The 23859-nt window shown below is 38.0% G+C and overlaps 1 long non-coding RNA gene across 1 annotated transcript in view; it reads right to left on the reverse strand.

The window, feature by feature from the left end:
- LOC123595366 overlaps positions 1-23859 on the reverse strand; it is a 159526-nt gene that overhangs the window by 109924 nt on the left and 25743 nt on the right. Inside the window, exon 2 of the long non-coding RNA XR_006711148.1 lies at positions 19039-19284. This is a non-coding gene — a long non-coding RNA (uncharacterized LOC123595366). The remainder of the gene's footprint in view (positions 1-19038; positions 19285-23859) is intronic.

The following is a 23859-nucleotide window of genomic DNA, read 5'->3' on the forward strand; positions in this document are numbered from 1 at the left end:
GCAGCAGCCAATTTGAACCTGATTCAAATTTGATTGTTTTCAAGCAGTTACTAGCATACGTGTATTTATTAATGGACAGGCACCGAGTCTCATTTTTCCTTTATTTCCTCCTAATCTAGTTATGAAATGTGATTTTCAGTAACTCTGAACATATGTGCAATGAAACGAAATATAATTTGCTTATTTCAATATCCACCCAACTTTTCTTTTTAAATAACATTTATTTTCTCCTTTAGGGCAGAGGAATTTCAGAGAAGCGAACCTGGCTCCTTGAAGTTCCTTCTTGAGTAGAGGTAGTGGCTTTCTACATTTTTTTTAATGTTTATTTATTTTTGAGAGAGAGACAGACAGAACATGAACAAGGAAGGGGCAGACAGAGAGAGAGGGAGACACAGAATCCGAAGCAGGCTCCAGGCTCTGAGCTGTCAGCACAGAGCCCGACGCAGGGCATGAACTCACGAACTGGGAGATCATGACCCGAGCCGAAGTCGGACAGTTAACCTAACGAGACACCCAGGCGCCCCAGTAGTGGCTTTCTAATACAACGGCTAAGCCATTGATTATCACCATCAATTACCCAAAAGCACGCCCTGCAATAAAGATTCTGATACAAGTGTTTTATGATGGATGGGTTCCTAGGGGTCCCTGGTGAAGGAGGAAGGAACAGGGCAGAGGAAGAGAGTAAGCAAACATGTGACTCAGGCCAGGTCTTGACCTCAACCCGATCCTGAGTAAGTTACACCTCAGACGTTGTGCTGTTTCTAGGACCAGAGCCGGGCTTTCTTACCCCTGCACCTGTCAGTCATTGCATAAAGGTCACCCAGAGCTCCGAATGTGTCCCCCAAACATTCCTATATTGAAAACCTAATCTCCAAGGTGGTAGTATCAGGAAGTGGGGTCTTTGCATGGTGATTAAGTCATGATGCTAGGGCCCTCGTGAATGGGATTAGTGCCGTGATTAAACAGACCCCACAGAGCTACCTTGCTCCTTTCAGCATGTAAAAACCCAAGAAGTCTACAACCCAGAAGAGAGCCATCACCCTGGTCTCAGACTTCTAGCCTCTAGAGCGGTGACAAATAAATTGCTGTTGTTTATTAGCCACCCAGTCGGTGGTATTTTGGTATTTTGGTATAGCAGACTGAAGAGACAAAGATGAGGTTGGGACCGGAGGGGAGGGCATGGGAAATCTCTGGCAATTCTAACTCTCTGCTGTTGTGACAAAACAGACCCAGTAGCCCAAGGGCAGCCCTCCAAAGATAGGACCAGGTGTGTGCTCTTGGAAGCAAAAACACACAGGAACTGGAAGAACAGTGCTTAGAAACTGCAAAAGGAAAACACACACACACACACACACACACACACACACACACACACACACAAAATTTGGAGGCGATGGGTATGTTTACAATCATGATGGTGGTGATGTTATCACAGGTGTATGCTTATGCACAAACTCACCAAAATGTATACGTTAAATATGTGAATGCTTTATGTATCAATTATGCATCAATACAGCTAAAAAAAGAACAGTTAACAGAAAAGGATCAGTAGTATACTTGATGATCTCATTTAAATTGATCGCATTAAGATAGAAAGCATAGCTTTCTATAGGTGGGCGATTTTGGCCTTCTATTTGGTCCTCATGCCTAACCCGGACTCCAGGGTCACAATATGTCAGCCTGGATGTCAGTGTCCTAAGTCTCCACTAAACTAAGATGGGTCCAACATAGACCCATTGTTTTGCCTTCTCTCTTTTTTTTTTCTTTCTCCAAATTTTTATTTCAGTTCCAGCTAGTTAACATAGTGTCATATCAGTTTCAGGTATAGAATTTAGTGATTCATCACGTATGTACAACACCCAGTGCTCATCATAGTAAGTGCCCTCCTTAATCCCCGCCACCTACTTAACCCATCCCACCGCCCACCTCCCCTCCACCAACCCTCAGGTTGTTCTCTAGAGTTAAGACTCTGTTTTGTGGTTAGCCTCTCTCTTTTTCCTCCCATGTTCTTCTGTTTTGTTTCTTGATTCCACATATGAATGAAATCATATGGCATTAATCTTTCTCCGACTTATTTCACTTAGCATAATACTCTCTAGCTCCATCCACGTCATTGCAAATGGCAATATTTCATTGTTTTTTATGGCTGAGTAATATTCCATTGTATATATGAACTATTTCTTCTTTATCCATTCATCAGTTGGTGGACATTTGGGCTCTTTCTATAATGTGGCTACTGCTCACAGTGCTGCTATAAACATCAGGGTGCATATATCCCTTTGGATCCACAGTTTTATATCCTTTGGGTAAATACCTAGTAGTGCAATTGCTGGGTCGGAGGGTAGTTCTATTTTTAACTATTTGAGGAACCTCCAAACTATTCTCCAGAGTGGCTGCACCAGTTTGCATTCCCACCAACAGTGTTAAGAATGTTCCCCTTTTTCCGCATCCTCACCAACACCTATTGTTGCCTTCTCTAATTTGGAATCTGGTTGGCTTGTGCCATAGGCTTCATTGAAGGCAAAACCTTATCTTTCATAAGACTGGAAAATTAAAGTTGCTGAAATCATTATTTGAGACAATATCATATTTTAAACAACAGGATAAATATTAAGTCTATTTATTAAGGCTTTCATTATATATTCAGAAATTCCAGTTCATAATACCAGATTTATATATGTCTCCCTGCCATGACCATTATGGCAAAATCCGAAGAAGAAACAGGATACTTTTTCCACAGCAGCCTTCCAATGGGCTGCTACAATTGGGAAGAACAAGCCAGAAGGGCTACAAATGCTGTAACTGATCACTGCAGTGTTCAGGTAAAAGTGCTATAACTTGGCAACACGAGCCCAAGCTATGTCTTCAGCTTCTCCTTTTTTTGGAGGATTTAGATATGCTTCATTTTCATTTCTGAATAGAATTTATGTAGGGGCACCTGGGTGGCTCACTCGGTTAAGCATCCGACTTCGGCTCAGGTCATGATTTCATGGTTTGTGAGTTTGAGCCCCGCATCGGGCTCTGTGCTGAGAGCTCAGAGCCTGGAGCCTGCTTGAGATTCTGTGTGTTCCTCTCTCTCTTCCCCTCCCCCACCCACTCGTGCTCTGTCTCTCTTTCAGAAATAAACATTAAAAAATGAATAGAATTTATGTAAACATATTTAATGTGTGTGAGAGAGAAACTCTTAATCTAGCTGTTAACGTGGTAGATTACAGAAATTAATTTTCTAAAGTTTTACCATCCTTGCACTCCTGGGATACTGTTAATATGGCAGGATGTATCATCCTTTTAAATTATTGCTGCAATGGGTTTAACACCTTGTTTAGCAAATTTGTATCTATACTCATGAATGAAATTTACCTTTAATTATCCTTTCTTGTATTGTCTTTGAATGACTTTGAATATTGTAGGGGAGGAAAAAATAATTCTCTCTCTATCATTCTAACTCCTCAACTGGGAACCCTGTAACACAAGACAGATGCACAAGAGAAAAACCACCGGGAGTTTACTAACATGTATACCTCAGGTATACATGGGAGACACCCAGGGAGAAATGAGTAACTCTCAGGGATGCCTTGCAACCCAGACTTAAATACCATTTTCACTTAAGGACCAAAGAGGTATCTGTTCCTTGTGATTTAGTCATCCTCTTCCTGGCACAGAGGGAGTCACCCTTACCTATGGAAATTTCTCTTATTAATGTAAGTTTCCTTTACAAAAGAGTAAATCCTCCTCTCTTTTCAACGCTTCTCCTGGGTCTTCTGTTTCCCAAAATAATCCACTCAAAGCAATCCTTATGCCAAGAGGAATATTTTGGGGTGTCATACTGCCCCACCCATTAATATCAAGGCTATGCCAGCCTCATAAAATGATGTGGATTATGTTTCCTCATTTGATTGGGAAGAGTTTATCTATGATGAAAATTATTTCTTTGTTAACTGTTTGCCACAACTACACATGCAAGGCACCTGGACCTGGATTTTTTTCAAGTTTACACTCATTTTGGTAGTTTACAGATTCACAGTGTTCTAAATGGTATTTCTTTTTATATATTATATTTGGAATTTACTTATCTTCTTTATTTTGTAGATTATTGACTTTAAATCATTCTGGAAAATTAACAGCATTAGCTCTTCAAACATAAACTCTACCTAATTCATTATCTCTCCTGTACTATTTGAACTTTGATTAGAAATCCTTTATCTTCCCTTTTATGTCACTAATCTCACTCTTTACTCTCTATTTCTTTTGTCTTTGCACTTCATTCTGAAATATATCCTTTGACTTCTCCACCATTTCACTAATTCTGTGGTCACCTGCGTTTCATTAGCCAAAAAATCCATCCATTTAGGTTTAAATTTCAATTATTATATTTTTATTAAATATACTTATCCACTTTGTATAGACTTCTGTACCCTGAGAATTATTTCAAGGTTGTCTTTTATTAAACATCTTCTATATAGTGTTTTTTTTTTAATTTGCTTTTCATAATTCCAATATCTGAAGTACTGGTTGGCAGGGGATGTAAGTTCCTGTGGTCAATTTTTTTCTACTGATACTTAGTCACTGTAATTTGGTTCTTTGTGCGCTTGGCTATTATCTATCTGTGTACCTATTACAAGCTGCACACTTTTTGGAAAACTGTTTACATGAGCTCTTTGTATTTTTCTATTTTAATGAACTATTAGGACCTCATCAAGATAAAAATCTTCTGCATGGTAATGGAAACAATCAGCAAAACTAAAACTCAACTGACGGAATGGAAGAAGACACCAGCAAATGACATATTACGTAAAGGGTTAGTATCCAAAATCTATAAAGAACTTATCAAGCTCAACACCCAAAAAACAAATAATCTAGTAAAGAAATAAGCAAAAGACATGCATAGACAGTTTTTCAAAGACATCCAGATGGCTAACAGACACATGACAAAATGCTCAACATCACTCATCATCAGGGAAATACAAATCAAAACCACGATAAGAGACCACCTCACACCTGTCAGAATGGCTAACACGAACAACTCACGCAACAACAGATGTCGGCGAGGATGCGGAGAAAGAGGATCTCTTTTGCACTGTTGGTGGGAATGCAAACTGGTGCAGCCACTCTGGAAAACAGTGTGGAAGTTCCTCAAAAAATTAAAAATAAAACTACCCTACAACCCAGCAATTGCACTACTAAGTATTTATCCAAGGGATACAGGTGTGCTGTTTCCAAGGGGCACGTGCACCCCCATGTTTATAGCAGCACTATCAACAATAGCCAAAGTATGGAAAGAGCTCAAATATCCATCGATGGATGAATGGATAAAGAAGATGTGGTGTGTATACACACACACACACACACACACACACACACACACACACACAATGGAGTATTACTTGGCAATCAAAAGGAATGAAATCTTGCCATTTGCAACAACATGGATGGAACTAGAGTGTATTATGCTAAGCAAGATTAGTCAGTCAGAGAAAGATAAATATCATATAACTTCACTCATGTGGAATTTAAGATACAAAACAGATGAACATAAGGGAAGGGAAGCAAAAATAATATAAAAGCAAGGAGGGGGACAAAACAGAAGAGACTCTTAAATACAGAGAACAAACTGAGGGTTGCGGGAGGGGCTGTGGGTGGGGGGATGGGCTAAATAAGCAAGGGGCATGAAGGAGGACACTTGTTGGGATGAGCACCGGTTATTATACATAGGGGACGCATCACTGGTTTCTACTCCTGAAATCATTATTGCACCATATGCTAACTAACTCGGACATAGATTTTAAAAAATAAAAAAGTAAAAAATAAATAAAAAAGCTTATTTATTTATTTTGAGACAGAGAACCCCAAACATGCTCTGGGCTGATAGCGCAGAGTCCAACGTGGTGCTTGATCTCACAAATCATGAGATCATGACCCGAGCCAAAATCAAGAGTCTGATGTTTAATCAACTGAGCCATCCAGGCACCGCCACATGAGCTCTTTGATGTCCAGCATGAGTATGATTCATACAAAAAGGATTTGCATCAACTTTGGCTCAATACTTGGTGACATTATCACTCCTCAACTACGTTACTCTAAATGCTTGGCTTGAAGCTTTTTTGACAACCTAGATGATGTAGGTTGTAAAGCATGATAAACCTGACCTGTGCTTACAACTTTTTGGAAATGTTCTACATACTTCTTTATTCAGTACCAGTATTCTAGAGCCAAGGGACTGGGACAAATATTCCCGTTCAGCTTTTATTTAACATGTGATGGTACAGCTTTTGAGGTTACTAGTTTAAGGAAGAGGTCTCTTCCTTAATCTACACTTGGGCAGATTATTGGATTTCTTTTCTTTCCCCAAGCCCCACAAAAATATATAGTGACCTCAAAGCAATGGAAAGTTCAGTGCTCTCCTACCCCTCTGATTTTGTCTCACTTAGATGTGGTTTCACAATATCTTTTTCTTTTTCCTTTTTATATATTTTTAAAGTTTATTCATTTATTCTGAGAGAGAGAGACAGAAAGAGAAAGTGCGAGTCGGGGAGAGGCAAAGAGAGAGGGAGAAAGGGAGAGTCCCAAGCAGGCTCTGAATTGTCAGCATGGGGCCTGACGCTGGACTCAGACCCATGAACCACAAGATCATGACCTGAGCCGAAGCTGGACGTTTAACCGAGCCACCCAGGCGCCCCCGGCTTTACAACTTCTTACATGTCAGTTCTTTATTACTTTTAAGGACTTTTAACTTTATATAGATTTTGAAATTGTTTTTAATGACAGAGTGAGTCTGAATTCCTGACCTGCTGTACTACCTGACCACCTATTTATACTAAGGATGGTTTGGCTTGGGAATGCTCAGTTTTATTATGATGGTTACTTCTGGCAATATTTCTACATAAAGTATAATTTTGAAGCTTTTTACCTCTTCTTACTATTCGGGGTGGGGGGAGTTGGTATTCGGCTAATGATATGTTTGTTAATGATAATGATATATTTATACAACGTTTGGCCCAAATAGAATTCTCTTGACTGTAGTCATGCTGATAAAATTTATTGATAGGAAGTATTTCAAATTAGTATATGTACTTTTCAATTTAAGATTGGGGAAACGGGCGATGAGATTCACAGCGTGCTACTTCAGAACATAGCACCTTGGCATACTGAATATTTTAAGTTGAAGGAGTCTGAGAAAACAGCAGAAGCAGGAATGAACTCCTTCCAGCCTTATAGGTCTTCCCTGAAACAGGCCATAAAATCCTCATGTGAGAGGTGCCCTCCTCATACCTAGAGGAAAGAAGCATCCTCATCACTGAAGACAAAAGGATGTCAAGAAAAATCCCAACAAACAGGACTTGCTAAGTTTCCTGCTCATTCTTGCTACAATTACCTCATACTCCTTGACATATTCCTCCATAATTGTCCACTCTTCATCAAAACTAGCATAAAAATACGTGTTTCTTTGGGTCTTCATTACCTTATGGAAGGTTTGTCTGTCACATAAAAGTTATATGAAGTAAACCTGTATGCTATTCTTTTTTCAATCTTTGTCAGTTTAGTTTTCAGACAATAGTCAGGGTCCCCACAGATGCTTGAGGAAAACTTACTCCTCCCTACAGGTCATAAATCTTTTAAGAGCAGAGACTACGTCTCTTTTGTGACTTGATTCCCCATAGCAGCTACCACAGGGTAGTAATCAACAGATCTTTATTTATTGAATGAATAAATTAATAAACTTGGGAAAGAATTCCATTATGCATTTGCTGCTACTGGCTACCATTAAGGTTTTTCACCCCCACCCCCCAAAAAAAAACAATCTGTCTAAACAATTCTACAGTCTTCTGATATAATCTAAGAGTTACTGGTTGGGGGTGGGATGGGGTAGAGCATGACCATAACAATTAAAACACCTCAGGAGAAAAGAGCAAAGAGTAGAAGCATTGTAGGTGTTCTCTGAAACTCTGATTAGCCAGGGAACTCCTGCAAGGAGATTTGGCTTCTGAAAGCAGGGTTCCAGGTCTCCACCTCCCATTGAATAGGTAAACATATGTGAAAAGCATATATTAAGAAGGGGAAGCATTATAGTAGGAAATGTTTTATTTTAATGTTCCTTCTGTGATGAGCCATACAGACATATACTATCTCTACTATTTATGCAAAAGGCATTCATTCAGCAAATGAACAGCATTTTGCCACTGCAGATATGTCCAAGAATTAATTTGCCTTCTGGGGGGGGGGGGCTCACATACTCACGGGAGGGATGATTTCTGTACATGAAAAAAATCAAAGTAGAGAAGTTTAGAGAAGACAAAAATTTTGTGCCTGGAGGTGAGTTCATGGGGGAAAGGGAGAGGTGACATATATGGCCATGTTGATATATTGGGTTTTGTATTCTTTTGCACATATTTTCTCTTCCTTGACTGCCTTTTTCACATATGTCCACTGTTCGGAAAATTAGGTAGTTTATAAGCATGTATAAAAGTTATATATTTTGCTTTCTACAAGTTTCTAAGGAAACAAATTCAAAGATTTCTCTCTACCTACGGATACTTGTAGGGGAACAAGGAGGAACTAGGTCATCCCTGTTCAACAGGATATAACATAAGATTAAGCAAATAAATAAGAAAGACCCTCTGGTTATTATCTTTACCGTCCTGACTGATGGTCTGATGTAGAAAGGTAAAGAAGTCACAAGTCTATAATTAGAGAGCAGTGATTGTATAGAATTTTTTCAGTCTTTGTCCTTGCAGTCAATTTGTTATTTCCCAAGCTTCTACATCACCACCTTTGTTCTCCGTTCCCGTCAGTGTGATGATGTCATTCTTGGAAATGTTGCTATTTTCATTTGTCATGGTCTGCATTTCAACCCGGGATTCTGTAGCATCTTGTGTTTGTTTGTTTTTTTTAATTGCACACATGAAAAATCACATCTTGTGGTGTAGACTTCTATATGTTTTGGCAAATGCATAGAGATGCATCCACCAGCATGGTACCATGGAGAACAGTGTCATTACTTAAAAATATCTCTCTTCCGTTCTGTTAAGTCAGACCCTTTCTCATCCTCCATTCCATGGAAGCTATTAATCAGCAACTTTATGGTCAACCACTCCCCAAATCCCCCAAACCCTGACAAATACTGATCTGTTTTGTTTCTCTATAGTTCTGCCTTTTCCAGCGGGTCATAAATGGAATCACACACGTAGCCTTTGGGATTAAATTCTTTGTAGCCTAATTATTTAGGATTGTTATGCCCTCATGAAGAGCTGAACCCTTTATCATTATAATATGATATCTGTTACTGTTAATATTATTTGCTGTGAAATCTGCTTTATCTGATATTAATACAGGTTCATTGGCTTTTGTTTTTTGACTACGCCTTTTTTTTCTATGTTCTTACTTTAAACTTACTTATAGACAGCATGTACTTGGGTCTTATATTTTTATTTATTCTGGCAATTTCTCATAGGCAGCATATACCTAGATCTTGCATTTTTATACAATTTGGCAATCTCTGCCTTTTAATTAAGATATTTAGATTATTAACATTTAATGTGATTAGTGATATGTAGGTTTAAATCTAACATCTGGTTATTTCATTTCTATTGGCCCCATCTGGTCTCTCTTCCTTTTCCAACTTTCTTTTGATTTAATTGATTTTGGGAGGAGTCACATTTTTTAATTCGTTCTGCCAGTCTCTTTTAATTGGTGTATTAGACCTTAGCATTTAATGTAATTATGGATAAATTAAGGCTTGAATTTGACATTTTATTATTTTAATTTTTGTTTGCTCTGCCCTTCTTCTCTCCCTGTTTTTTTTTTCCTGGCTTTGTGTGGGTTACTTGAACGTTTTTTAAAATTCATTTTGATTCATCTACAATATTTTTTAGTGTATCTCTTTGTATAGCTTACTTAGTGGTTGCTGCAGATTATCACATTATATATATTCAAGTGATGTGTTATTCACCCACATTTTTACTCTTTCTGAGTTATTTCTTCCTTGGTAAGATTCCAAGATTCTTTCCTTTCTGTTTAGAAAAAATTCTTTATCCATTCTTTTGGGGTAGGTCCATTGTTGACAAATTTTCTTAATTTTCCTTCATCTGAGAATGTCTTAATTTCCTCTTAATTCTGAAGGTTATTTTCAATAGATACAGGATTCTGGGCTGACAACTATTTTATTTCAACACTAGAAAAGTGTTGCTCCACTTCTTCTGGCTTCCGTGGTCTTTGATGAAAAATCTGCTTTCATTTGAATTGGGAAGGTATTGTTTCTGTCACAGATTCCAACAGGTCTTTCTTTGTCTTCAGTTTTCAAAAGTTTGACTATTATGTGTCTTTATGCAGATTTCTCAGGGTTTCATTCAGCTTCTTGAATCCATTTGTTTACATCTTTTGCATCAAGGAATTATCAGCCACCATTCCTTTGAATATCTTTTCAATCTCACTCTATTTCTCCTTTATTGCTGGGATTCCAGAAACATGAATGTTACATCATTTTCTACAGTGCCACCTGTCTCTTAGGATTTCTTTATATTTTTTATTCAACTTTCTCTCTGTTGTTAAAATTTTGTAATTTCATTGTTTTATCTTGAAGTTTGCTGCTTCTTTCTTATGGGGAATTCCTATGTCCTCTCCATTCTGCTGTTGAGGGCATCCATTGAGTTTTATATTTTGGTTATTGTACATTTTAGTTCCAAAATTTCTCGTGGGTTCCTCTTTATATCTTTTATTTCATTATGAAGATTTCCTATTTTTTGGTAAGGTCTTCTAGTTTTCATCTGTTTGGAGTGTGTGATTGCTCATTCAAATACTTTAATGATGGCTGCTTAAATATTCTTGTCAGATAATTCTATGATCTATGTCATCTCAATGTTAGTATATGTTGATTATCTTTTCTTGTTCGGTTTGATATCTTGGTTGTTTGCTTGACAAGTGATTTTCAGTTGAAGCCTGGATATTTGGGTATTATATGATTCTGGATCTCTTTAAAATCTTGTGTTTTACCAGGCTTCTTGTGACACTGCTTAGGTGAGTGAGGTAAGTACCATCTTGTTACGCCAGATTCTCTATTCAGACTCTGCTCACACCTGGGGAAGAGGGCTCTTTTTACTACTGGGCAGAGATAGGAATTCAGGCTTCCCATCTTGGCTTCACTGATACCACCATGGCTAGTAAGGGGAGGCGCACCTAATTACTGTTCACCACTTTTCCTTCACTGACACCATGAGAGATTTACCTTGTTACCACTAAGTGGTGGTAAAAATCACGACTCTCCACTAGGCCTCCTCTGGCACCATGCCAGTAGGAGGGGTAGGAGATGTCTAGTTACTTCCAGGTGGAGAGAGATGCAGGCTTTTCACATGGCCTTTTCACATGGCCTACAATGACACCACAGAGGGTGGTGAGAGTTCTGATTCTCCCTCATACCATCCCAAGAACAAGGGAGTAGGGTGGTTTGTTACCACAAGGTGGAAGTAGAAATCTAAGTTTTCTATGTGGTTTCTACTCATGTCATGTGGTGGACGAAGGATGTATTGGGGAACCTCATTATTACCCTGTGGAGAGGAGAGTACTGACTCTCAATTTAGTCTTTTCTGATACCGCCCAGCAGGGATGCTCAGATTCTTCATCATAGTCTGGCAACTGCAGTTCCACTATATTTGGTCCATTTTTTGGTTGTTTCTTACAGGAGGATGAATCTGGCCCTTAATACTCCAATTTGGCTAGAAGAAGAACACCTTATTTTCATAATTTTTTCCAGGTCGGTTTACACAGTGTGCCAATCACTCTATGATTAAAAATATTATCAGGCGGGTCCAGTTCAGTAGGCATTTAATCCCGAATATTAAATTACAGGTTAAACTAGGGTTTCAACAATGAAAGCCTGTTAAACTGAAATTTAGAGATGGGGGGGGGGGGGGAAGGCAGAAAAGAATTTCATTATATACCTAATAAAAGTAGATTATTAAAAACAATACCACAATGTTCCAAGAAAATAATCACTATTAGATTTTTGTCAAAGGTTTTACTCAATTCCACATAATTAAATCTTGTTCCAATGATATTGTTCAACAGTCTAGCTTCATAGAGTTATCTACTTCTAGAAAAAAACAGTCCTGGAAATTATGCATCTTAAGTTCCCCATAGGCTGAGTCTCCCCAGTGTCAGACTACAGTGGTAACATCAGCATACATCCATAAGCTCATTCTCTCAAACCCAACTACATTAAAATAGTCCAGAGTCTCTGCTAAAGGCTGTTTTCCCAAATCTCTTAGGTTATCTTTAATAGCTCCCTCAGAGACATTTGCCAATCTGTAACTTATGGCTTTGCTATTAGATAAATGTAACATGAGAACAGAAATCTCTGATTGAGGAGAAGTCTATCCCTTTATTCCAGCAACACTCCATCACATCAGAGTGAAAAAGAATGAAATCTCTCATTGAGATACGGTTCCGAAGCATGTACACCTCCCGATAACATTTTGTCCCAACTTAATTGATTATTATAAGGGTTAAAATATACCACGATCAGCAGAGGAATTGGTGAATCGAAAGCACCTTAGGGTCTCTCCTATAAAATGTATGTCATGATCAGTAATATCTCATAAGACATTTTTATAGCCATTTTTGAGAAATCAGCCTATTGATAATGTGTCATCCCGCGCATAGAAATAAAAGTAGGAATCTACACATATTATGAAGATTAACCACTATTACAAATACCTTTGTACTGTAGCACTGGTCCTTCACAAGACTAACCTGGGGGAGATTAAGTTTCTTCTTTAATTTGACAGTTGTCTTCAGATTTTTTACCCTAATAAAGAACAACCTTACCATTCTGTTGAGCCAATTAAGAAGATAATGAGCATACCAAGCAAAGCTAATTATTTCTAACATTCTTTCTTGCTCAAGAGTGCCAATTTATCAGTTAGAAGATGAGGAAAAATCCTTTGGTGCTATGTAGCAGCTGTCTTGGGAGCAATGAATATGGTTAGGGTGCCAATAAATTCTTTTCATTTGTATTACTCTGATTTTGAGGTTTGAGCTCAGAGGAAAGCAACATCATAAGAGTTTTCCAACAAGAATACAACTGTTTGGGAACAAGAAAGATCCAGACAGGAGCAATACCACATAACAACTATAACAGAATGATTCTATAATAAACATTAAAAATTCAGTTCTTTATGTCAGTGTTTTATAGCTGTCTATAGTTATGGAATTCCCCAAAGCATAAAATAGCATAAAAATTAACAGACTTTCTTGAGAATGCACAGTCAGGATGTATGAGGCAAAAATCATCTGTCATCTAGGTAGAATATACTGGAAAAACAAAGAATAACTTTTTATTGTCTCACATTCAAAGCAGACAATACTCTGAAGACATTTTGTCTTCTGAGCTACCAGTATTTTCTCCCACTTAAACATAAAATTTCTTGGGGCGCCTAGGTGGCTCAGGTGGTTAAGCGGCCGACTTTGGCTCAGGTCATGATCAGGTCATGATCTTCTCACAGTCCGGGGGTTTGAGGCCCACATTGGGTTCTGTACTGACAACTCAGCCTGGAGTCTGCTAAGGATTTTGTGTCTCCCTCTCTGTCTGCCCCTCTCCCCGCTCATGCTCTGTCTCTCTCTGTCTCAAAAAGAAAAACATTTAAATAAATTCAAAAAAGCATAAAATTTCTTAATAAATAAGTAAATAAAATAAACATATACATGTATGACCACGCTAAAAAAAATGAAAGATTACAACATTATTTGAAAATTTAAACTTCAGCTTTTAACATATAAGTACTTATATGTACTTTTAACTTATAAGTACCTTATAAACATATAAGTACTTTTTCTACATCGACAGATATGTTCACATATAGCTAAGAATATATAAATTAAAGCTATTATCTAGTGATCAACTACTTTTGCTTTTCTCCTTCTCTATTCACTTTGATCTCTTTAAAAATTTTCCAGGTAACCTAAGAGTATTAATCAATTACACTTATATCTTATAGAACATAAATTATAATCGAAAGATTCTGAATAAGTTGTAAATTAATTAAGTAACAATGAAAGATTCTGAATAAGTTGTAAATTAATTAAGTAACAATAAGTTGTAAATTAATTAAGTAAACTAATTAAGTGGATATTAAAAGCGTAAGTTCTCAAAAAATTATAACATAGTGAGATTTTACTCACAGGGTATAAGTGGAGTAACTAGTGTTTATGAATTTTGAAATATTCGTTGGCTTTCACACGGACAAAAAATTCAGAAAGGTATTAGTTATTATAGATCAATTTAGTTGAGCATCTATGTTTAAATTTACATTTTCCTAAAATTTGTGTGTCAGGAATCATCACTTTCCTGACACATAAGGCAGGTATTAGAGAGACTCAATTACTTAGATTATTTTGTAAGAAAATAAAATCAAGTACTGTATATACTTTATACAGGACGAATACATCTATCTTTTCCTAATTAATTAATTATTTTACATTAGGACCTTTTTTAGAGCAATTTAAGGTTCACAGCAAAATGGAGGGGTAAATATTGAGATTTCCCTGCCCCCACAAATGTATAGCACTCCCCATCATCAACACTCCCACCAAATTGGTATATTAATTACAACTAGTGAACCTAAATTGGCACATCATAATCACACAAAGTCCATAATTTACATTCTAGTTCAATCTTGTACATTCTATGGGTTTGGACAAACGTGTGATGTATATCCATCATTATCGTATCCCCAAGAGTATTTCCATTGCCCTAAAAGTCTTCTGTGCTTTGCCTATTTATCCTCTCTGCAACCTCTGGCAACCACTGATCCTTTTATTCTGCCCATAGTTTTGCCTATTCCAGAATGTCATACAGTTGGAATCATACAATATGTAGCTTTTAAGACCATCTTCCTCGACTTGGTAATACCCATTTATGTAATCTCCGTGTCTTTTCATGGCTTGATAGCTCATTCCTTTCTAGTGCAAAATAAGATTCCATCCTCTGGCTGAGCCACAGTTTATCCCTTCACCTACTGAAGAGCATTTTGGCTGCTTCCTAGTTTTGACAATTATGAATAAAGTTGCGATAAACATCCATGTACAAGTTTTGTGTGGACACAAGTTTCTTATTCCTGTGGGTAAATACCAAGGAGCACAACTGTAGGATCCTATGTTAGAGTATGGTTAGCTTTTTAGGAAACCTCCAACCTGTCTTCCAATGTGGCTGTACCATTTCGATTCCCACCAGCAATAAACGAGAATTCCTATTGCTCCCCTGGCATTCAGTGTTCTCAGTGTCCAGGAATTGGCCTTTCTAACGGGTGGGTAGTGCTATGCCATTATTCTTCTAATTGGCATTTCTCTGATGACACATGATGCAGAGCATAGTTTCGTATGGTTATTTGCCATCTATATAGCTTTGATGAAGTGTCTGTGCAGATCTTTGTTTAATGAGGTTGTTTCCTTATTGTTGAGTTTTAACAATTCTGTGTGTGTGTCTAGTTTATATATAGTTAAAATCTTACTCAATTTATTTAATTTTTTTTAAAAAGCTTAGCAACTCCTCTTTCCTCCACCCCCTGCCTCTTGCAACCACCAATCTGCTCTCTGCATCTGTGAGCATGTTTCTGTTGCTGTTAAGGTTCCACGTATAAGAGATCATACAGTATTTTCCTCTCTCTGTCTGGCTTATTTCACTTAGAATAATGCTCTCAAGGTTCATCCATGCTGTTGAAAACAGCAAGATTTCATTCTTTTTAATGGCTGAATAGCATTCCAGTGTGTGTGTGTGCGCGCACGCGTGCATGTGTGTGTGTTGTGTACCATATCTTCTTTCCCCATTCATCCACTGATGGACACTTAGGCTGTTGCCATGTGTTGGCTATTATAAATAATGTTGCAATGAACAAGGGGGTGCATGTATCTTTTCAAATTAATGTTTAGGTTTCCTTCAGATAAATACCCAGAAGTGGAATTGCTAAATCACAAGGTAGTTCTATTTATAATTTTTCTGAAGTATGTCCATACTGTTCTCCATAGTGGTTGAACCAATTTACATTTCCATCAACAGTGCACAAGGGTTTCCTTTTCTCTACTTCCTTGCCAACACTTATTTCTTGCTTTTTTTTAATGAAGCCATTCTAACAGATGTGAGGTGATATCTCATTGTGGTTTTGATTTGCATTTCCCTAATGATTAATAATGTTGTTTTGGATAACAGTCTTTTTTATCAGATGTGTCTTTTGCAAATACTTTCTCCCAGTCTCTCGTCTGTCTTCTCATTCTCTTGACATTGTCTTTAAAAAAGCAGAAGATTTTAATCTGAATAAAGTATAGCATATTAATTATTTCTTTCATGCACTGTGCCTTTGGTATTGTATCTAAAAAGTCACTGCCATACCCAAGGTAATCTAGAATTTCTAAGTTATCTTCTATGAATTTTATAGTTTTGTGTTTTACATTTGGGTCTGTGATGCATTTTGAGTTAATTTTTGTGAAGGGTGCAAGGTGTATATCAAATTTCATTTCTTTGCATGCAGATGTCCAGTTGTTCCAGCACCATTTATAGACAAGCTATCTTTACTCCATTGTATTGCCTTTGCTTCTTATGTCAAAGATGGGTTGACTATATTTATATGGGTCTATTTATGAGTTTTCTGTTCTATTCCATTGATCTATTTGTCATTCACCAATACCACAATGTCTTGATTCCTGTAGCTTTATAGTAAGTCTTGAAGTGAGGTGGTGTCAGTTCTCCAACATTGTTCTTCAATATTATGTTGGCTATTTTGGGTCTTTTGCCTCTCTATATAAACATTAGAATCAGTTTGTCAATATCCACAAAATAAATTGCTGAGATTTTGATTGAGATTACATTGAATCTATACATCAAGTTGGGAAGAGCTGACAGCTTAAAAACATTGAGTCTTCCTATCCATGAACATGGAATATCTCTCCATTTATTTAGTTTTTTTATTTATTCACCAGAGTTTTGTAGTTTTCCTCATATAGATCTTGTGCATATATTGTAAGATTTGTACTTAAGTATTTCATTTTGGTAATTGCCAATCTAAATGGTATTGTGTTTTTCATTTCAAATTCCACTTGTTTATTGCTGGTATATAGAAAAATGATTGAATTTTGTATAATGACATTGTCTCCTGAAACCTTGCCAAAGTCACTTATTAGTTCCAGGAGTTTTGTCTGTGAATTCTTCTGAATTTTCTACAGAGAAAATCATATCATATACAAAGACAGCTTTATTTCTTACTTCCCAAACTGCATATATTTTATTTCCTTTTCTTGTTTGATTGCATTAGCTAAAACTTTCACTATGATTTGGAAAAAGAGTAGTGACAGGGAACATGATCTTAGTTGGAAAAATTCAAGTGTCTCACCATTAAGTATGATGTTAGTTGCAGTTATTTTTGTAGATATTCTCTAGAAAATTTAGGATGCTATCACTATCTTTAAAAACAATTTAACAAAATAGTTTAATTTGTATATGATTTACGATAACTAAGAGTACTAACGTTTATAATTCTCTAATATTTACTTGTTACACAATATTTTTTATAATGTTTGTTTATTTTTGAGAGAGAGGGAGAGAGAGAGAGAGAGAGTGTGTGTGTGTGTGCACGCACAAGTTGGAAGGGGCAGAGAGAGAGACACAGAATATGAAGTAGGCTCCAGGTTCTGAGCAGTCAGTGCAGAGCCTGATGCAGGGCTCAAACCCATGAACCATGAGATCATGACTTGAGCCGAAGCTGGACACTTAACCTACTGAGCCACCCATGAGCCCCTATTTGTTATGTAATATTAAAACTATTCTAATTTTGCTCAAGTCTTCATTTAGAACATTTTCTTAAAATTAGCTTTGACAACAATGCTCATTCCTTTGTTTCTTAGTTACCTAAAGGTCAGCCATTACCTAAAATTTAATTGTTCCCTTTTGAGCACATTTTTTTGTTTTTATTTCTCTTTTTGGGTGTATGAGTTCTTGAGACCATTTATTCTAAATGTACATAAGCTAAGTCCCTAGACTAATTAAATATGTGCTCCATTAAATATGATAAATTTGACAAGCTTGCTAATTTCCCTCTAGATTAGGTAATTTGGTTTCAAAAAACTACATGACTAAGGAGGTGGACCCCTTTATGCTCCACCGGGATCCCTTCTCATTGAAAGACATGCCCCAGCTGCTAGGAGTGATGTAAACAGAAAGCCTTCAGTTGTCACTGCTACCTTGGCTGCAGGGAGCCACAAAGTTAGCACTATCCTGATCCAAGTGGTGATTTAATGTGTGGCCATCTTGACCTAACAGGAAACAACTCGGAAGGGTAATTTTAACTCCAGAGTGCCCCCACGGGGTTGCCAGGGCATATGTAGGGCCGGCATTAGTTTGGACTTCTCCTTCTGCACATATGTGTTGATCTCCTCATACCTCCCTGCTAAACTCTACCTCTGGATCTACTTCCAGGAGAACCCAACTTGCGACAGTAAGTAGGTAGGTAGATACTTTGCATTTAATAATACTATTTATATTTACAGAGAAAGTTCCAGCTCTTAGTCCATTCCAGCCAATCCCTCAAGTCACTATGCCCAACACAAGAAACTGTCTTCTTCTTTAACATCACAGAATAAGATAGTATATTTTTGTGATATTAGCTGAAAGGATTTTCTGTTCCTTCTCCAGCTCAAGATGAATCTCTCTGTTTGGACTAGATGTTCTCATGGTGCATACAAACGACCACTTCCTTTAATCAATTACCTATAACTTTTCAAAGGTATTTTAAGGAAACAGGCAGCTCTCTATCTAGAATCTCTCTGATCATGAACACAAAGAATTATAAATGACTATTTAAAGACATACACAAACATGTAAAAAGTTGCCAGGCTAATTATACAACTTAAGCTAAAAGAAAAATGAAAATAAGACATGAAGCCCTTGCCAGTGAAATACAAAATAACTTTCTGCAACTAATTTAATAAATGAGTACTTTCACACCCTATCTTTGCTAGAGGATTTTGTCATCCCTTAGTAGCATAATGTAATACTCAACTCACCTCTCCTCCAGTCCTATGACTTCTTTCCAGCACCAAATGACTTTTCCAGGAACGTACAGGAGGAACGAGGATGGTGACATTCACTGTAACTGCCCAAACCACGGAGACATCCAACACTCTGGCTCCAAACTCCCTCTCCAAGTTTTCAATATCATTCTTAGTGAGGTATTACTCAACTCAGGACTGTTCTCCCTTCATTCTGGTAGGTTTTCATGAGTTGAGTCATCTTGGCAGGACCTCCAAAGTCTTAAGAAAAACAAATTTGACAAATTCATTATGTCAAAGTTTTATTTAAGTTTCATTCAAGAGACTAAGCCTCTATATGTGCCAAGTAAAAGATTTTACTCTTGGTAAAGACACAGGAAAAAGACTGATTAGGAAATCATTGTTGGACCAGATACAAGATGAAAGACTGTTTAAAGATATTTAGACTACTATGGGATAGGTAGATGGATAGGAGGTTAGTAAATAACACCTCCAGTCTAAGAAATTTCATTTAGGTCTATCAGAACAGTCCCCCAGCATGTTACCATATATCAGTAATAATCATCAGTTGTCTAAAAGAGTCTGGGAATTACATCACACCAGGTTTGAGTCAGTTGTTCTCCCTTACTCCTCTCTAATCCCGATTCTCCCATCCATCAAGAACCAACTCAACAGTTCCTCCGGAGAAGAAAATGGGATTCCAGGGTGTAGATGTGGGATAAGAATGTAAAGATGTGATTGAGACGGTGGATATGCAAAGATGTTGAAGAAGGGACCAGTGTGGTAACACAGAAGTCAGGATGAGATCTATCTAAATCAGGTGGGCATCGCTTAGTAGGGACACATGAGAACAGGATTCCAAAAACACACAGTCAGATGGAGCCTCCACATTTTCTCAAATGGGAGAACTAACCAATGCTCTTTTCTCTCCCATTCATATTGACTTGGTTATTGACTGTGCAGGAGCCCTTTGTTCATGTACCTTCTAGGCCAGGGTAAGCCAGGAAGCATACAACCTGGTGGTTTTCTGGTCTTATGTTTTTGTCCCAGAAAGAGGCAGCTGTTAGGGGAACTGTGGGACTCTGGTATACTTGTGATTACAGTAAAGATTTTTTGATATGCCAAAATTGATGCACTAAAATTCCACTGAAGTGGAGAGTAAGCGGAGCTCTTTTAACTTTTATGGTTCAGCACAGAGCACCTTTTTCCTCAGCTCTTGCTCCAATGGGAGAAGTAAATGGCAGAGTACTTACACAGGTTCCAATCAATTATAGAAAAAAATATGAAGGGCAACAGACAAAAATCCAGACTAACGAACGCGCTACTGAACATTATCTATCTTCTAGCTACACATTGGTACACTTTAGAGAACAATATGGTATCCCCTAGCCATGTGTGGCTACTTGAATTTAAATTTTAACTAGTTAAAGTTGAAAAAACAATTTGATTGCTCAGCGACACTAGCCACATTTCAAGTGCATGATAGACACATATGGCTAGTATGTACCATACTGGACAGCACAGACTTCCAGACCATTTGTATCATTGCAGCAAGTGCCACTGGAAAGTGCTGCTCTAAACAGCAAGAGGTATCTCCAAAAAATCCATACTAATGCGTCCACCACTAAATGTCTTATGTTTATATAGAAATATACACATACAGAAGATATACATACATGTACATACATACACAAAGTCCATAGAACAGTATACATTTCAATGAAAAACCAATGGCCCTGGGGAGCCTGGGTGGCTCAGTCGGTTAAGCGTCTGACTTTGGCTCAGGTCATGATCTCACAGCTCTTGAGTTCAAGCCCCACATCAGGCTCTGTGTTGATGGCTCGGAGACTGGAGCCTGCTTCGGATTCTGTCTCCCTCTCTAACCCTCCCCTACTCAGGGTCTGTCTCTCTCTCGCTCTCAAAAGTAAATAAAAACATTAAACAAGTTAAAATAAAAAATCAATGGCCCACTCCAATTTATAATTCAATGTTTTAATATATTGCCTTCAACTTGCATATGTAATTATATGCTCTCATATTTTTATATGCCACTTTGTGTTCTTCTGGTTTTACATAACATCATATCAGACATCTTGTTTATGTTTCTCCATAATCTTAATTATCATTTTAATGTCTGCATAATATTCCATCATTTCGATGTGCTATACTTTGTTTAACCACCTCTCTAATGGTAGACGTTCTTCTAGTGCTTACTCCTTTCTTTATCCTGATTAAGGTTACAAGGCATTTTCTGTGCATAAATGTTTCTGCTGTTCTCTTGTACTTCATAACTCCTTTATTCGCACATGCTTTACAAGAGATATCCCATTTAGAGCCTCTGGAGGGCCCAGAATATAAAACTGTCTTGGACCAATTTAATCCAACACTCAAAACAAATAGTTTATGGAAAGCAGTGAATTTAATAGTTATTTAGAATGTGTGCCTTTGGCAGATGACCTTGATTTAATTGTCCAATTTTCATTATGCTGTAGCTTTTGCTCTCTTATATTCTGTAATGTTTTTGGCCCCAGAAGTAGTCTCTAGAAGCACAGAAGTCATGTGAACTGGAAGAAATAACTGTCAAGACCCATTTTAATTTTACCTGCTGTCTCAATTACCTTCACCCTCCAACCAGAGTTATACTCTTGATAGAGGTAGGGAAACTGGGATCTGATGGCCCAGGAGTGTCTATTCTATGCCTATGGGGCTCCTGAGTTTCCCTCCATTTACACTTAGAACTGAGATCCGGCATCCCAGACATCTTTACGACCTCTTATCCAGGCCTTGAGTCTGCCTTAAAACCCAACAAAGATTGGGGTCCCTACTGCTTTCCCATTTTCTTTTCAATCTGTGGTCTCTAGAACGTGTGTTTGCTTTACCCTTTAAGGTAAATTTTAGGAAGAGCTCAAGGTCTCAGCCTTGAATCTAGGGTTTGTGGGTGTAACGATCATACAAGATCAAAAAGTTGAAAGGACTTACAACCTTTCACACATAAGGCTTTAATCGAGGGAAGTACAGCAAAAGAAGAAAAGCAATCAATCATGGAGGGTTTTGACATATCCAGGAGTCCCTAACAGCGTCCTTTTTCCACTGCAGAGGGTGTGCTCTATAGTCAGATTATGGGCTACTAAGATATGTTCAAGGCACCTCGGTTTGAAAGAACCTGAGACACAAGTTTGCCGAGGGGCCTTTAATACTCCACTGGTCACAACTAAAACCACTGTCAACTGTGAAACCAGGTGGAAATCATCATCTATAGACCCCTAACCAATGTAGAAAAGTCAGGGTATGATGCCTCTGAGGGAATTTTGAGCTTTAAATAGCATATTATAAACCATTAACTAGCACCTTTCACCCTTATCTTAGCCAAGGGTCAGTACCAGACTTTCAGGCATCCCTGGAGAGGAGCATAGAGCTAGCCCAATCCAGGTGCAAGTTAAATCTATCCTCACGCAGAGAAAGAAGCTAAATACAGGTCCTCAGTGCATAGGTTTCTTCCTTCTATCACTATTCTTTAAGGCAACAAATATTCTTGTGTCATGCAAGGTTTCCTGAAGGACACATGTCAAGTCTCACAAAAGTTGCCTGAGCTTTATTGCCTTTCTTTGCGTTGAGGGTCTTCAAGTTGAGAAACTCTTTGAACTTTAACTGATCAATTTATTGAATAGGTAGAAGAGGTCAGAATAAAAGAAAAGACCTGGGAGCCATAAACCAAAGGGATTCTCAGTTGCCATTGGAAGAGAGCTGCAGGGTATCCGGCTGCAGATGGGTAAGTAGTTATTCAGTAGTTATTCAGTTCATAGTCTCATCCAACTCTGAAAGGGAAAAATTATAGAGAAACCTTTCCAGCAGCTTCTCTGTGGTTTTTTTTTTGTTTGTTTTTGTTTTTTGCTTCCTCACGTGACCGACCACAGGAAAACAAAATGTGCTGAACTACACTCCCATAAAGGCAATTTGGCTGGAAACCTCTTGTGGTGACTTTTGTTCTTTTTGGCACCGGATTAACTTGCCAGGGCGGCTGGAACAAAGAGCCACAAGTTACGTGGCTTCTACCACAGGAATGTATTGTCTCACAGATCTGGAAGCTCAAAGTACCAAATCAAGGTGTTGGCCAGAGTTGGTTCTTTCTGAGGGCTGTGAGGCAGAATCTGTCCCAGGCTCCTCTCTTGGCTTGTAAGATGGCCATCTTCTCCCTGGGCCTTCACACCACATCCCTTCTATGTGTGTCTCTCTCTGTCCAAATCTCTTTTTTTGATAAGCACACTAGTTATCATGGATTGGGGCCCACACTAATGACATCATTTTAAATTGATTAGCTCTGTAAAGACTCTATTGCCAAGTGAAGTCACATTCTGAGGTACTGGGGGTTAAGACTTCAACATTTGAATTTGAGGAGACACATTTCAACCCATAAAAGGTACATATTGAAAATCGGGCTGCTTCTCAAGGCCTCTACAGTATCTTTTTCTTTGTATTCCTCTTCCTCTTGACAGTAGCTGTCTTCAGGATAGGCTGTGGCTGATGCTGCCTTCTGTCATGAAAGAATTCATCTCTCTTTTTTTTTTTTAATTTTTATTTATTTTGGAGAAACAGAGAGTGCGAGCCAGGGAGGGGGCACAGAGAGAGGGGGACAGAGTATCCAAAGCGGGCTCTACACTGACAGCACAGAGCCAGATGCGGGGCTTGAACTCAGGAACTGTGAGATCATGACCTGAGCCAAAGTCAGACAGACGCTCAACTGACTGAGCCACCCAGGCCCCCTGAAAGAATTCACTTCTGATGGGCAAAATAACAAGACACTTATATAAGGAGGGAGACGTAACAGATAGCCTTCTG

This window comes from Leopardus geoffroyi, chromosome X, assembly GCF_018350155.1.
Source record: "Leopardus geoffroyi isolate Oge1 chromosome X, O.geoffroyi_Oge1_pat1.0, whole genome shotgun sequence".
NCBI classification, from domain to species: domain Eukaryota; kingdom Metazoa; phylum Chordata; class Mammalia; order Carnivora; family Felidae; genus Leopardus; species Leopardus geoffroyi.